This window comes from Python bivittatus, unplaced genomic scaffold (assembly GCF_059951505.1).
Source record: "Python bivittatus isolate LINGU-HERP-01145 unplaced genomic scaffold, Pbiv_v1 ctg000200_np1212, whole genome shotgun sequence".
NCBI classification, from domain to species: domain Eukaryota; kingdom Metazoa; phylum Chordata; class Lepidosauria; order Squamata; family Pythonidae; genus Python; species Python bivittatus.
In genome coordinates this window covers 22,039,484-22,053,261 of record NW_028277040.1, presented here as the reverse complement: position 1 = coordinate 22,053,261, position 13,778 = coordinate 22,039,484, and the positions used below count along the sequence as shown (strand labels likewise).

At 37.6% G+C, this 13,778-nt stretch overlaps 1 long non-coding RNA gene across 1 annotated transcript in view; it reads left to right on the top strand.

The window, feature by feature from the left end:
* LOC148216554 (uncharacterized) overlaps positions 1-13,300 on the top strand; it is a 58,583-nt gene extending 45,283 nt beyond the window's left edge. Inside the window, exons 3-5 of the long non-coding RNA XR_015795222.1 lie at positions 6,962-7,027; positions 12,203-12,249; positions 12,842-13,300. This is a non-coding gene — a long non-coding RNA (uncharacterized LOC148216554). The remainder of the gene's footprint in view (positions 1-6,961; positions 7,028-12,202; positions 12,250-12,841) is intronic.
* The last annotated feature ends 478 nt before the right edge of the window (positions 13,301-13,778 follow it).

Below are 13,778 nucleotides of genomic sequence, written 5' to 3'. Positions count from 1 at the left end.
CAGGAGCCGCCCTACCTCTTTCCACTCTCCATGCCCTCCCTCTCCCTATGCTTTTAATGTGGTAGTGTTCTCTTTTTTAGAGAGTTGTTTTTTTTAAAGAAGGAATACAGAAATAATAGTGTGTATATGTGTGTGTATAAATCTCTCTCTCTCTTGTATATAAATAAGTTAGAATTGCTACTTTGCATTCCTGATTTATTTATTTCTACATTTTTGTCTGAAGAAAGGTAGTAGTGTGCCATTAAAAAACTATGTTGTCTACAATAGCAGTTGGAAAGAATGGAGAGAGGAAGATAAAAAGGGTGGCAAACTCTCACAATGCCTTGCAAAAGTAATATTAACTGAATGAGTAGCATACACCAGACATTTTGTGTTACCAATTTATTGGGGGGGCGGGCAGAGAGACAGAATGAAGATTTGCAGGCAGTTAACTTTATAACAATCTCTCTTTTGTCTTCATGTTTCTCTGCATCCTCCCCACTTCCAGATTTTTATTTTCTGAAGATTTTTATTTTAAATTTTGAAGTCTAACTTATAAGGGAAGACAGCCAAATATTACACCTGTTCGACATGTTGGGAGAGCTCCTTCCCACTTAACTTCCCAGCTGCTAATTCTGTACCAGTTACCTATGGGGGTGGTGGTGTCTTTTTATATATATATGTATGAATAATCTATAGACCTCATATCCATCCATCCATCCATCCATCCATCCATCCATCCATCCATCCATCCATCCATCCATCTATCTATCTATCTATCTATCTATCTATCTATCTATCTATCTATCTCACAGTTCCAAAATAACAGCACTAGAATCCAGAATAGTGCTAAAATTGTATCCAAGTCTTAGCTGATAATCAGGCTTCCTTTCAATGCATCTATGCCAAACAATTGCACAAAACCAGATCAGGTTTTGACAGATAGCTAAACCTGCTGGTCTAACCATCTGTCAAAACTTGTCTCCTCCTCAACCAATCTATGTTAAGGAGAATTATTGGATTCTTCTTATTGGAAAAAATTATGGATTTTTTCCCTGCTGGCAGGTGACACTTGGTGGTAAGGCAAATGAAGCCAGGGGAAACCAGTAACTGCTTTCTTTTGCTTTTCTCCCATTCAATTGCAAAAACTACATCAGTTGCTACCCTCATTACTGAGGTAGAATCGGCCTAGGTGGGAGGGACAGAGCCATTTATCTTGGCCAGTGGTGCCCACAGAGGCAAGAGGAACAAATGATGAAAACAGTGTTGTACCAATGCAATGCAAGTTCCATCCTTTTGTATGCATGTTATGACCCAGCATGCTCATATGAAAGGAGTGTAGCTTATGGTGCATTTGATGAAAGCAGTGAATCTTGCAGATGTCTGTCATGCTGGCATACTTTTCCGCAAACCAGAGACTGGAGGAATGCACATTAATATAGCTAAGATAAAGAACCACGCTGATATCTGCTTCTATATTTTAGCCTTTTTCCTACAGTATAATGGTAATATAACTGATTAGTTTCATAGCAATGTTGTTATCTTTTTTTAAACTCTAAATAAATATTTTCTGCCTGACAACATGAGCTGTCAGCTAGTGGGACAGTCTTCCACCTAAAATGGTGAATTCTCTGATTATGGAGTTCTTTAACCAGATGCTGCTTGTCTCTCAGAAATGCTCTAGTGGATCCTGCTCAGAGCAGGATCTTGTGCTAGATAGCCTTTAAGATCCCTTCCAACTCTGTGATCATCTTTTTCGATGTTCAGTGCTGAGAGATAATTGTTTGCGTGCTTGAATTCTACATTCTTAAAATATGCCATTCCATTGGAAACTAATAGTGGAAAATACTATTTTTGGATTTTTGAAGTATATCTTGATTTCCTCCTGCCAAATTTTCTTCCTTCCTAGATCTTTGCAGTCAAACAGATTAAATATGTAGTTAAATTGTGCATTTGTAAGCCTGGATAATGACATATTAGTTTCACTTTTCTATTTGCACAAGATAACCATTGCTCTGTCTTAATCATATGTAAATCCTGCCAAGTGGGCCTGACATGGGCTATTGTGACTGTGACCCTTCCATCTTATTTTATATGGCACAAATGGCATCTGCTATATAAATATGATGATGTACAGTTGCTAAAAAAACTGAAAAACAAATAAACCCATACTACGTCCTTCCAACAAACTCCTAATTTAAAATATCAGCATCTGCCAAGTTTCCATAAAGGCAGTGTTCTGATGAAAAAACATATTTCACTGAGCTTTCCATATTGGTTTATTTTATTTCCATTTCATTCAGTGCAAATGTAGGCAGCTATTTCAACTGAGTGCACAGCTGTACTGATACATTGAGACTCAAGATTTCAAAACATTCCTTGAACTGTTAGGAAATCAGTTAGTGTCAACTTGGTGAATCCTTAGCAAATCAATGGGATAGGAACAAAGAAAGAACTAAAAAGATTTGAAAGATCCATTCTCAAACAGCTTGCTGATTTTGCAGGGCAAAATCTGGAAAAAATAGGGAAAACTCTGTGAATTATGGAAGAAAGGTCCCAAAATATCAGTATAGTAAGATTGTGTATCATATTCTACATCACTTAGTGCCATCAGATATGTTGGACCAACGCCTATAATGTCTCTCCTATAGGTCATCATATTGAGAAAGGTTGCCTACTTATTGTTTAATTATTTTGAATGTTAAGTTTTAATTTATCCATTCTTTGCATATTCTAGAGATCTTTAGTTATTGGACAGCCTTTACTGTAACAAGCAAATAGATAAAGTTTGCCAAAAGGCCTATCTTTTTGTAAGGGAAGTTTAGTTGCTTGGTTTGAGTTATTGCAACTCATCCTATTAACTTTAGGCTTAGCTGGTCAGGGCATTTAAGAAGAAGGGTTCCTTTGAAAGCAATTTAGCATGTTTTCCTGCTTTCTTGCAAATGTCACACTTAAAAGAAAATGCTTCTTTCAATCGAAGACTTGTTTCTAAAACTGTTAGGAACAATGGACCACAATTTTTGCTAACATGTCACAATGTTGTCATGCTTTTCTTTCTACAATGGGCGATATGGTAGGGAAAGTAATAGCTGTATAAAACTCGACGTTCCTGCTCCACCTCATCAAACTTCTATATTGGCATCTGGCAACAGCATAGAGGAGCTCTAACTCTTTCTCAAATCTGATACATTGACTAGATAATTGATAGTCATTATAGTCAATATATGCTTAAAAAAAAGGAAGGGAAGAATAGGTTTGGGGTTATTATTGGCCAATGTTTGGAACAGATGAAAAAGCACTAACAGGAAGACGTCTCGCAGCTTTTTCAGAACCGCCATTCAAAGGAAATCATTACAAAGTGAAGAAGTAAAGGGCCAGTGTCATTGCCTTGTTCTGAAGGATCTGAAAAGTTTTTGTATTGCCGATCTCTGATTTCATTACTCCTAATAACTCATTTCCTGATGGAACATATAGAGCTACCTGAAACACAGATCCAGGTCCTTTTAGTTAAACCTTTATCTCTTTGTCATTGAAGGTTTCTTCTTCTTCTATACCTCCATTCATCTGCTCTACTGGAAGAGCCACACGGTGTTAGAATATGGCTGTTCGAAGCTAATATGCATTAATTTTTTTAAAACTGTTTTTATACATAACCTATTGTATTCATATAAAAACGCAAAGGCCATTTCCCCCTCATTTCCTGGGAATGGCCCATTACATTGTGAGCAATCTACTCATGCTTTAAAAAAAAAGACTTTGAACTCAATACAAAAGGAAAATATAATCATGTACAACTATAAAGACCGCTTTTTTCCCCTTTTGTGAAGTCTAACTGAGGTGGATGTGTAGCATGGTAATGAAGAGATGGATCGTCTTTATTAGCAAGCTCGGTGAAAAAGGTTCTTTTTAGAACTTCAACTTTTCTTATCTTCTCAGTTTTCTTGGTGTCTGAAACAGGCGCTTTCATTTCTTGACTTTCTTTTCAATGCACCAAGAAGATTGGCAAAGCCAGGCCAGGTCAACCTTCCACCCAAAAAAGCTGGAAGCAGGATCAGATATGGATGCTTCCGTGTGAATAAAAGTTTCCTCCTAAATTGCTACATTATTTGTCAAGAAATCCCCATGAAAAGTTAGTGAGTTACTATAATTCTTTTCCTCCAAATGGGAGCGAGGAAGATCTAATGATATAGACTTCCCCCAATCCAACTATTGCTAAGAAGGACTAGTTATACTATTTAACCTGAAATAGTTTAATATACTAAGTTTTCTGACAATTATTTGATGATCTCCAGCCCACTCCTCTCTTATTTTCCTGGAGCTTTTCAGATTTCTCCAACTCCTCCTACTTACTTTCTAGTTTTTTTCCTGGTATTTTGCCCATACATCTTCCACTAGGCTCTTTTGGTGTGTTTAGAATTCTCTTTTATCCTTTTCAATTAAAAATTGAATATATAGTTTAATAAAGGCCAAGTATGATTTAAAAGTTCTCTTATTGACCAGCAGGCCAAGAAAATTATGTACACAGTTTTCACAAAGACTTTATTCAAAGATTGAAACCAAAGAAGAAACCTAACTTCACACTACATTTTTTGCAGATACACCATTCAACCAAAACATTAACGTGCAGGAATAGAAAAAGACTAGTGCAAAGGATCTTTCCTCTCCTCCCGTGCTGGTTGGAGGGTATATTGTAGTTTAAGATATTTATAGGGCACCATGTTGGGGAATGCTGCTGTAAAATAACATCATTCTCCCATTATGAAGACACATTAATAATTGAATTTCATTTACTGGACCCTTCATTTTGTCTTTTTCAGCTCTGTGAGCAGAAGACTATCTCAATTTATTGTGGAACTGTTGCTCTAAATGCAATATTTTTACACCATGAGAATTACTAGAAAATTGCGGGGACAATGACAGATAATAGCACTTTATATGCATGCAATGAACTGAAATATATTTTCCCCAGATGTATGAAGAGATTAATTATGCTGGTCCAATTGGTTCTATAATTAATGCTTATTGATCTTCTCCATGTTCTTTTAACAGATTCAAGTAACTTTGAATCCTTGGAAATATCTATTATTCTGGCTTTGTATTCCATTGTTGGGAACATTGATTCAAAAGTTAGTTATGCACACTGACTGGGGTATACCCTAAATATGCATAGGATCAGAACGAAGATTTTTTATTTAATTAAAATTCATTGACAGATCTTTAGAAAAATAGATAAGAAATGTTAGTCCTTGAATTATTAAAATTTGCTCTAATTTGATTACATAATTAATAGTTCAAAGGATAACTGTTACCATGTGATGTCTACTTTCTTTTCCATCTTTTGACTCTTTGTGTGGTACCTATTTTGAATCAAATGTTTCCATGGCTTCACAGGCAACAGGAGCACAAATCAGATGAAATTATTTTAAAATCCCACTTATTTAAATTGGGGGGGAAATGTTTCATTTCCTCAATTAAAATCAGTGTGATTTAGGAAATTCAGTGGTAGCTGGATTCAGCTCTGGGCCAGCTTCTAGGAAAATGGCATTTTAAAATCCCTGGCACTGTGCACATTACTCTTCTTTCAGAATTACCCATCATCCTACCACTTTCTAAATTTTGTTCCGCGGTACACAGCCAATTAACTTTTATGGGATATCATTTAATATAGTGGAGATTCTCAAGAGAAGATTCTATAGAAGCTACTATATCTGGCTTTGTCTTCACTGTACAAATTCTGTATCAGACATATTTTGTTAGTTTTTTCCCTCACTTCACCCCTCAAAGAAGGATTCCTCCTCCTCCTCCCTGCTCGTCTTCCTCCTCCTCCTCCTCCCTTTCTCATTTCTCTCTATTTTCCAGACCTTGTATTATTTCAGTGCTTTGAGTGTTCGACTCCACCACAGGCCATTTAAATAAAGTAATTTAACTGGTCAAATATTAAAAGTGTTAGAGTCTATAGATTAGAGTTGTGAGGAAAGAGATAGAGACATTAAATGACATGATTGGATGAAACACCAGGCAGATCCAGGAGACAGAGACCGTGCCATGATTGACGGAAGAAACGTACACTGCCTGAGCAGCGGAGATTTCATTTAAACAATGAAGATAAAATCTAATCCTTCATTACCAGCACTCTTACTGAAAAGAAAATCTGCATCTTGTTAGTGTCAGTAACACAAGGGGATGAGATGGGAATAAGATGGCACAATTTTGATATGCAGGGTAGGTTTACCATTTCGGATCAGGGGTGTATCACATTTAAATGCTTCCCATCTGAAAAAAAGAAGCCAGCCTTCTGCAAATAGAAACTAACTTGACAGGAAGAGGAATGCACTAGAACCTTTCCTCCTCTTCTTTTTCTTCTAAAATGGGAGTTTTTAACACATAGAAACGTATGATGAAATGATGAGGTGATTCTGGGCATTTGGAGGTGATTCTGTCACCTCCGGATTCTACTATTTTATTCTGCTGCTTGAATAGACCAGATGTGCACTGCAGCTGCAAAGTGGTGATGGTGGGTCAGAGAGGCAGTAAGAGGCTCTGTGCTAAATCAGGGTAGATAACCTATGGTTCTCCAGATGCTACTGAATAACAAGCATCCTTCACCATTGGCCAGATTGGCTGTGGCTACTGGGAGTTGTGCCAGAAGATTATATGTCCATTGTTGTCTAATGAACTAACTGTGCAGATTAGGAACATATTTGTATTTTCTTAGGAAAAAAATATTGTGGCTTAGTTCTGGGAAAACGAACAATCTTCTCATTGGAAATTCTTCTTTTGGAAAAAAAAAACTAAGCAAAAATTGCAGGGTATGGTATAGTAAATTGTCTGATAGTTGGCAGATGGAATTTTTAAAAAAGTGATTTGTACCTTATGGAATCACAAGCAAAAATGGTACAGATTAAGAGACAACAGAGACCTTGACATATTACTGTAGTATCTGTTCACTGATGTTTTACAGTATGTATTTTTTGTTTTTTAGGGGTCTCAGAGTTATAATCTGAACAAAACAATACCATACAAATGAAATTACAGTTCATAAAGGCAGGTAAGCAGCAAATCATTTATATTTTTTTAAAGCATCCTTGTTGGATCTTTGTGATGTTCAATAGGATCTTGAACCAATACTATCTTGGCTCTAAATGTTTTTCTAATACCATAGTTAGTCAAAGATCAGATAGGGTGGGCACACTCCTAGTCCCTTCCTTTAAACATTGCCATCTTATGGGATCTAGGAAGTGTGCCTTTTCACTGGCAGCCCATACCCTGTGGAACACCTTTCTCCCTGAAGTATGGCAGGCCCCCACCCTCCTAGCCTTCAGAAAAGCACTTAAGACCTGACTTTTCCCTCAAACGCTGGGATAGGGTGAGGTTGATGAGAGGATTTAGGGATGGACTGCATGTGAAAGTTTAACTTGGTGCCAGGTTTTAATGTTCATGGTTTTAATAGATATATGTATATTGATGTTGTTTTAACTGTTGGCTGGGAGCTACCCAGAGTTTGATATAAGATGGGCGGCTATATAAATGTTTTAAATAAATAAATAAATAAATAAATAAATATGAACAATTTATATTATTACATCATTGCTGTTTTCCCCAACCAAAATGGGTATTTGATTCATAGCCCATAATGTAGGATAACATTGGAGGAACAAAAACACAAAACTCTCTTACATATTAAATATTATGTGTTTATTTATTTTGTTTTTTAAATTAACCCAACTTTATGGATTTTATGATGTTTTTAAACATTAACCCCAAGCCCTCAAAACAGTACAGTAGACTCTATGTTTGAATAATAAATTCCTTTCCAGCAAACTTTAAGAAAAGGCATGAAAGATAATTTTGTGTATTGTTGTTCAAAGAAAAGAAAAACTATTTTTTGTGATGTCATACTTATAATTTCTCAGGATCATAACTAATAAAGGAATGGCACATAAAAAATAATTAAAAATGAATACATAGGTCCTCCAAGGATCCCAAGGAATATACAAATTATTTACACACACAGACACACACATTATATATATATTACAACAAAAAAGCAATACAATAAAATTAAGAGCCATGACTATTGAGCAGGGAGGCAATTGGTTAAAATGACTAGGCAAATAAGATGTTTTAACTCAGCACTGAAAAGAACATGGAGTTGATGCTAGTTGTAGCCCTTTCAGAAGCTAAGATACCGTTAAAGAGAAAGCTCTCTTTTTACATACATCACACACTTAAATGGAACATGGTCCTATTTTGAAGGGCTTAAAATAGTAGAGGAAGAGGCACTCCTCCAGATATTTGGGCCCCAACCTCTGAGGGATTTAAAGCCAGCATCAGCATCCTGAAGTGGGCCTGACAGCAAATGAGGAACCTCCCATAATTCCTGCAGAATGATATAATATGGCCACACCAGTGTAATGGACTAGTATGATCAGGCTATCCCTGTCCAGGAATGGCTGCAGTTGGCAGATCAGATCAAAGGTGCTCCAAATCACTAAAGCCACGTAAATGTCTACATTGATAGACATACCTGCTCTTTCAGGAAATGTTGTTCCAACCATAGCTTGTTGAATGCTTATTCCTAGCCCCTCATCACAACATTCTTGTATCGTACCAGGATTATTTATAGGCCCTCATCTGACTCATTCAAGATTTAAGACAATAGGTCAACTCCTCTACAGTGCAGTTTAGATAATACAGAAAAGAAAACTCAGATGTTCCCCTCTGTCCAACAACTTAATATAGATGTTAAAGAGCTTAGGGGCCAATAGAATTTTTCAGTATCCTACCATCATGGCCCCATCCTCGCACTACAACCTTTGGAATGGAGTCTTTAGAATCTGTGTAGTTGGTATTTTGATATAATACCTACAGAATTATATCAGAAATGACATCTAGGTCACAACAGATCTTTGCAGCTTTCTTCCCCAAATGCCTTGCTGACCTCTCACAAGAAATTTGCAACCTATCCTTTCCCAAATAACAGTGGCTTTATCACATGGAAAATCTTGGCCAGACAACTTCCCAATGGCATGATGGAGGCAGAGAAAGAACTGAGTAACAGGATTATTGAGATGTTACGTGTATATAATAGGAGGAGTTGGAACTCAGTATTAAAGTGCAGGTCTCAGGATAGGTCACCTCAATCAGGAAACAAGATGGGAAATTTTACTGAGTCTAAAAAGAATGGAATTAGCAGTTCCTGATTCCACTCAGGTGCAATTCAGACTAGTATCACCTTGTGAGTAACAATGAAGTATCCAGACAGTGTGGGAGGGAAGTCCCAAGTTCTATCATAGGCATTTTCAGAAAGGAGGTTTCTAGCTTAGAGGAAAGGGAGATTCCTGAGGAAATCCCACCATCTCCAGTAAAGATCAGGACATCCTGTACCTGAGGGCTTCACAAATCACTGTTACCCAGAGTAGGATTTGTGTCCTTTTCTTAGTGCTAAGCCATTTTCTCAAAATCGAATGGGCTGTATTAGATTTTGTCATTTCCTCATTAGGCAAAAGATATAAAGTGGGTCTTTTGCTGGATACAAGCAGAATATTTTAAACTGCAGATGTTTTAAACTGTATTTTTTAAATGATAGATGCATCTTGACATGTGTGATTAGTGTCTTTTTGTATAGGAAAGAAACTTATTACTGAATGGACGTGATTATCCTCATATTATATCGCATTAGTTCACTCAGTCCCAAACTGCTACATCCGTATCTCACGAGCTGGCTTTGTTAAGTTAATCTTTTAGCCTCTACCTTTTGTAAAATTCCTAACCGAACCCACAGGTATTCTTTCAAAGACACCGAAAGAGAGAAAACCTGTTGACCGCACCTCTTTTCTATTACTGGTTATTTGAGCTACTCTGAAAAACACTGCACTAAATAGTTATTGCTCAACCCCCACAGGAGACATTCCTGAAACATGAATTACAGTCTGGCATTTGCCGTTCCTACAGCTGCTGCTATGGCTGACCAGATCAGCTGTAGTTACGAGAAAGCAGTTTCAAATGATGAGGGATTAGAAAGATGGGGGTGTATAACTAAGATTGAAAGACCAACAGAAAGGAGCACGGTAGTGAAATGCTGCATTTCAACAAAATCTTGGAGAAACTTATATATCGTATTGTAACATATTTTATATACCATGAATCAAACATATTTCTAGATGTGTTAACTGATCTGTAACATAGTTCAGGACTACAGGAGTTGTGGCAAACACATATACCAGCCCCAGAGAGAAGGATCATATATATGTGTGGGAGTTCTGATACGTTCCATTGTTATGTGTGCAGCCAGAGACAAAATAGTTAGATATAAGCCTAGTTAATTACTATCCTATTTAAACAGATGGCCCACTGTATGCCCCAGCACTTTTTTTATATTAATGGGATGGTGAACAAATGTAACTTGAAAAGACAGCTATACCATGTCAAGCTATTGTTACATGTACCTTAATATTATCCTCTTAATAGCCCTTAATAGCATACTAAGACATGAATTGTTTAACCATGGTTTGTTGGCTTGCACTAAATGACACACAAAGAAACTAGCTACACTGTGGCTTAACACAGTATCTGTGTCTGATCTATGCATCTGTGCTTTTCAGAAATAGGCTGGAGTCCCTTCCTGTATTTGACACTTCTGGCCTCTTGATAGGAACTCAGTTAAGCAGGTTACAGCTGTTTGTTTTGCTGGTATGTTAATATAATCCTTAGTTGTTTACCTATCTGCAATTTGAAGTAGCTTAAATTGACTTGTTGGCCTGCTGACCTGATCTGAAAGTCTGTTGGCCAACTCCCCAATGCAAGATCAGAATAGGCTGTTCCCCAGAAAACACGACAGGATGAATCCAGATTGACAGGCAGCAGTTCTTACTGGCTTTTATACACAAGTGTTTTCCAGCCCTACTTGGAGATGCTGAAGGTTATGTTTTGGACCTTTGGCATTCAGAGCATTATTAACCCAATCAATTCGCATATCATCACATCACAATATGGTTTATTTTGTTTTGTGAGCCCATCCTTTAGAGTTTGTAAGCCATGGCTTGTACTAAATGCCCTTTATGAACCCACCCAGTTATGTTGAACAAGCCATAGTTAAACAAACTATAGTTTATTGTAGCATGTGAATCTAGTTTGGTCAATGATTCTCAGTTCTCCCCTTTTTAAAATTCATTATTTCTGTATTTTTCTCTTATTCTTATTCCTGCTAATGATTATTTGCAGGGGAGGAGAAAGATTAAAAACATTCCAGTAGAAGCCTATGGTTATCTACTTAGAAGCTTCATAGTAATCAAAGGGACTTACAGATGATAGGATTGTAACTTAAGTAAGCAAACACCTAAAATCACTTTTACATGCTGTGGATCTACTTCATAAGTCTACCCTGCATAGCTGAGATTTTTAATACTGGAACAGCAACAAGACAGTCAGTTGAGTCAGTGCACCGACTTTCAGTCTTCACAAGTAATCTTGAAATAGGTTACTGGACTCTGCACCCAGCATGTCTGATCAGGTATGGCAATTCCAAGGTTCAGTGTTTCAGCATGTCTTTCTGACTCATCGTTATGGCCGCTGAAAAAAAGGGTTATACTATAGTCATTAACAAAAAAAAAGAAAAGAAAAAACAGTGGGCAAGGCTTTATGAAAATGCAGCTTTTGTAAGCAGATTGAGGCATGCCATAGTATCATGCCATAGTATAATATAGCTGAAACAAATGTGCTTCTCTGAAAGTGGTAAGAAAAGTTATTTGGCCTTGCATTTAAAGCAAATGTGTTCCATGTAAACATATAATTACTTGGATTGTACATGCTTCAATCATGATTCAGAATAGGTGCTTGGAATGTATACATGCATGATCACAGAACCTCTTTAAAGTAACCACATTTTTTTCAAGCTTCTGGCACAAGATGTAGCTATTTTAATATGTTGTGTTAAAGACACAGTTGCTTTAAAGAGTCAACATAGCACCTCTTTAACATAAGTATTTTTTCAGGCTTTCACATGAGCCTGAAAAAAGACACACGTAAGATGTGCTATGTTTGCCTTCCCATGCATTCGAAAGTACCTCTTCAAAATCATTTTAAAAATATGCTTAGCCATAATAATTACTGCTAGAGGCTAGTTGCTCTGGCTAGGCCATGAATGAGTAGGGTTCCAAGAATAATTCAACTTCCAAGTGACTTATAGTACATTTGTATTAACTGATTTTTTTCCCCCTCACAGTACAAAACACAGGGCTTCCCTGCATTCTCTTTACAAGATGCTCTGAGGTAAATTATGTTCTTTAGTTATTTCATTCAGAAGGATCATATAAATGGATCACCTACCTTTACACAGAAATATGTCTTCCAGCCATATTACATACAGGATACAATATCCATATGCATAACTGCTTATTTTTGTTTTCTAGGAAAGCTTTTTCCTAGAGCCCAGAGGCATTTTAGTGTGGTGGAGAAAAATAGATGTAACAAAATAGAGACTGCACACCCTTCTTCTCTGCCTTTGGATGGGACCAGGGTCAAACCCAGCTCCTCTCTTTGCCTAGTCCCATCAGGGATACCCCAGTATTCCATCTCCTTAACAAGGGACCTCCCCAGCTCAGCTGCTGCTCCTGAAAGGGCAGTTTTACCTAACAAGAGAAATAACCCTAAGTACACAGACAAGGACCTGCCTAGCTTTCCCAAAAGTTGCCAACAAATCACATCCCTAGGATTTCCTGCCCTATAGCCCTCAATTTCTATAAAAGTTGCCTTCCCATTGTTTGGGGTTTTGTCTTTCTTGTAAAGTGGGGACCCAACAATCGTTGAATAAACAGTTGGTTATTTCTCCTCAAATGACCAGGCTCAAATTATCCTATTTCAGACACATTATGTGAAGACCTAGCTCTGGAGAAGGCTCTAATGCTGGGAAAGGTGGACAGAAAGAGAAGAGGAGGACCAGCAGCAAGGTGGATGGACTCCACAGTGGCAATGTGTAGATGGAAGACCTGAAAGACTAGGTTAGGGACAGTTCATCGCAGAGAAAATCTATGTGATCGCTAAGAATCAACACCGACTTAAAGGCACATAATCAGTCAAAATCAGTATTTCTCGTCAATGTTGTGCTTTGTTCTTCTGAATTTTTCACATCTAGTAAATAAGGATCATGCTGGAGGCTGGCATTATATATACAGTGGTACCTCGGTTCATGAACTTAATTCGTTCTGTGACTCTGGTTGCAAACCGAATTGGTCGTGAACCGAATCAAATTTCCCCATAAGGTTCAATGTAATTATGGTTAATCTATTCTGAACCATGTTTTTTTTTTTTTAAACCGCAAAAATATGACACAAAGTACAGCATGAAGAGAGAGGATGCTAACCTTGCTCGACGTGACTTCTGGCAAGGCGGGTGGGGAGGCGGATATTGCTTGGAGGGAGAGTCCCCCTCCCTACAGGAAGCCACGACCACGTGTCACAGGAGGGAAAATGGCCATGGATCCTGTTCGTCACCCGATGCGGAGTTCGCGGACGGAGGCAAAATTTTGTGACCGGAGCTGTTCGTGAACCGAATTGTTCGTGAACAGAAGCGTTCGTGAACCGAGGTACCACTGTATTTAAGTAGTCCTGTGGAGCAGGGGATCTGGCGGGTGCCAAAGGAAGTGTCTACAACATACTAGTGTACCTGGGCATTACATTGGAGACATCAGCTATAGACATTGGTTGTTTTTGTACATTACTTTGCCCATAATGTGGTTTTAACTGACTTGGCCTTAAGAAGAGCCCCTATAACAAAAAGAATCATGCAGTCATGAAAGATAG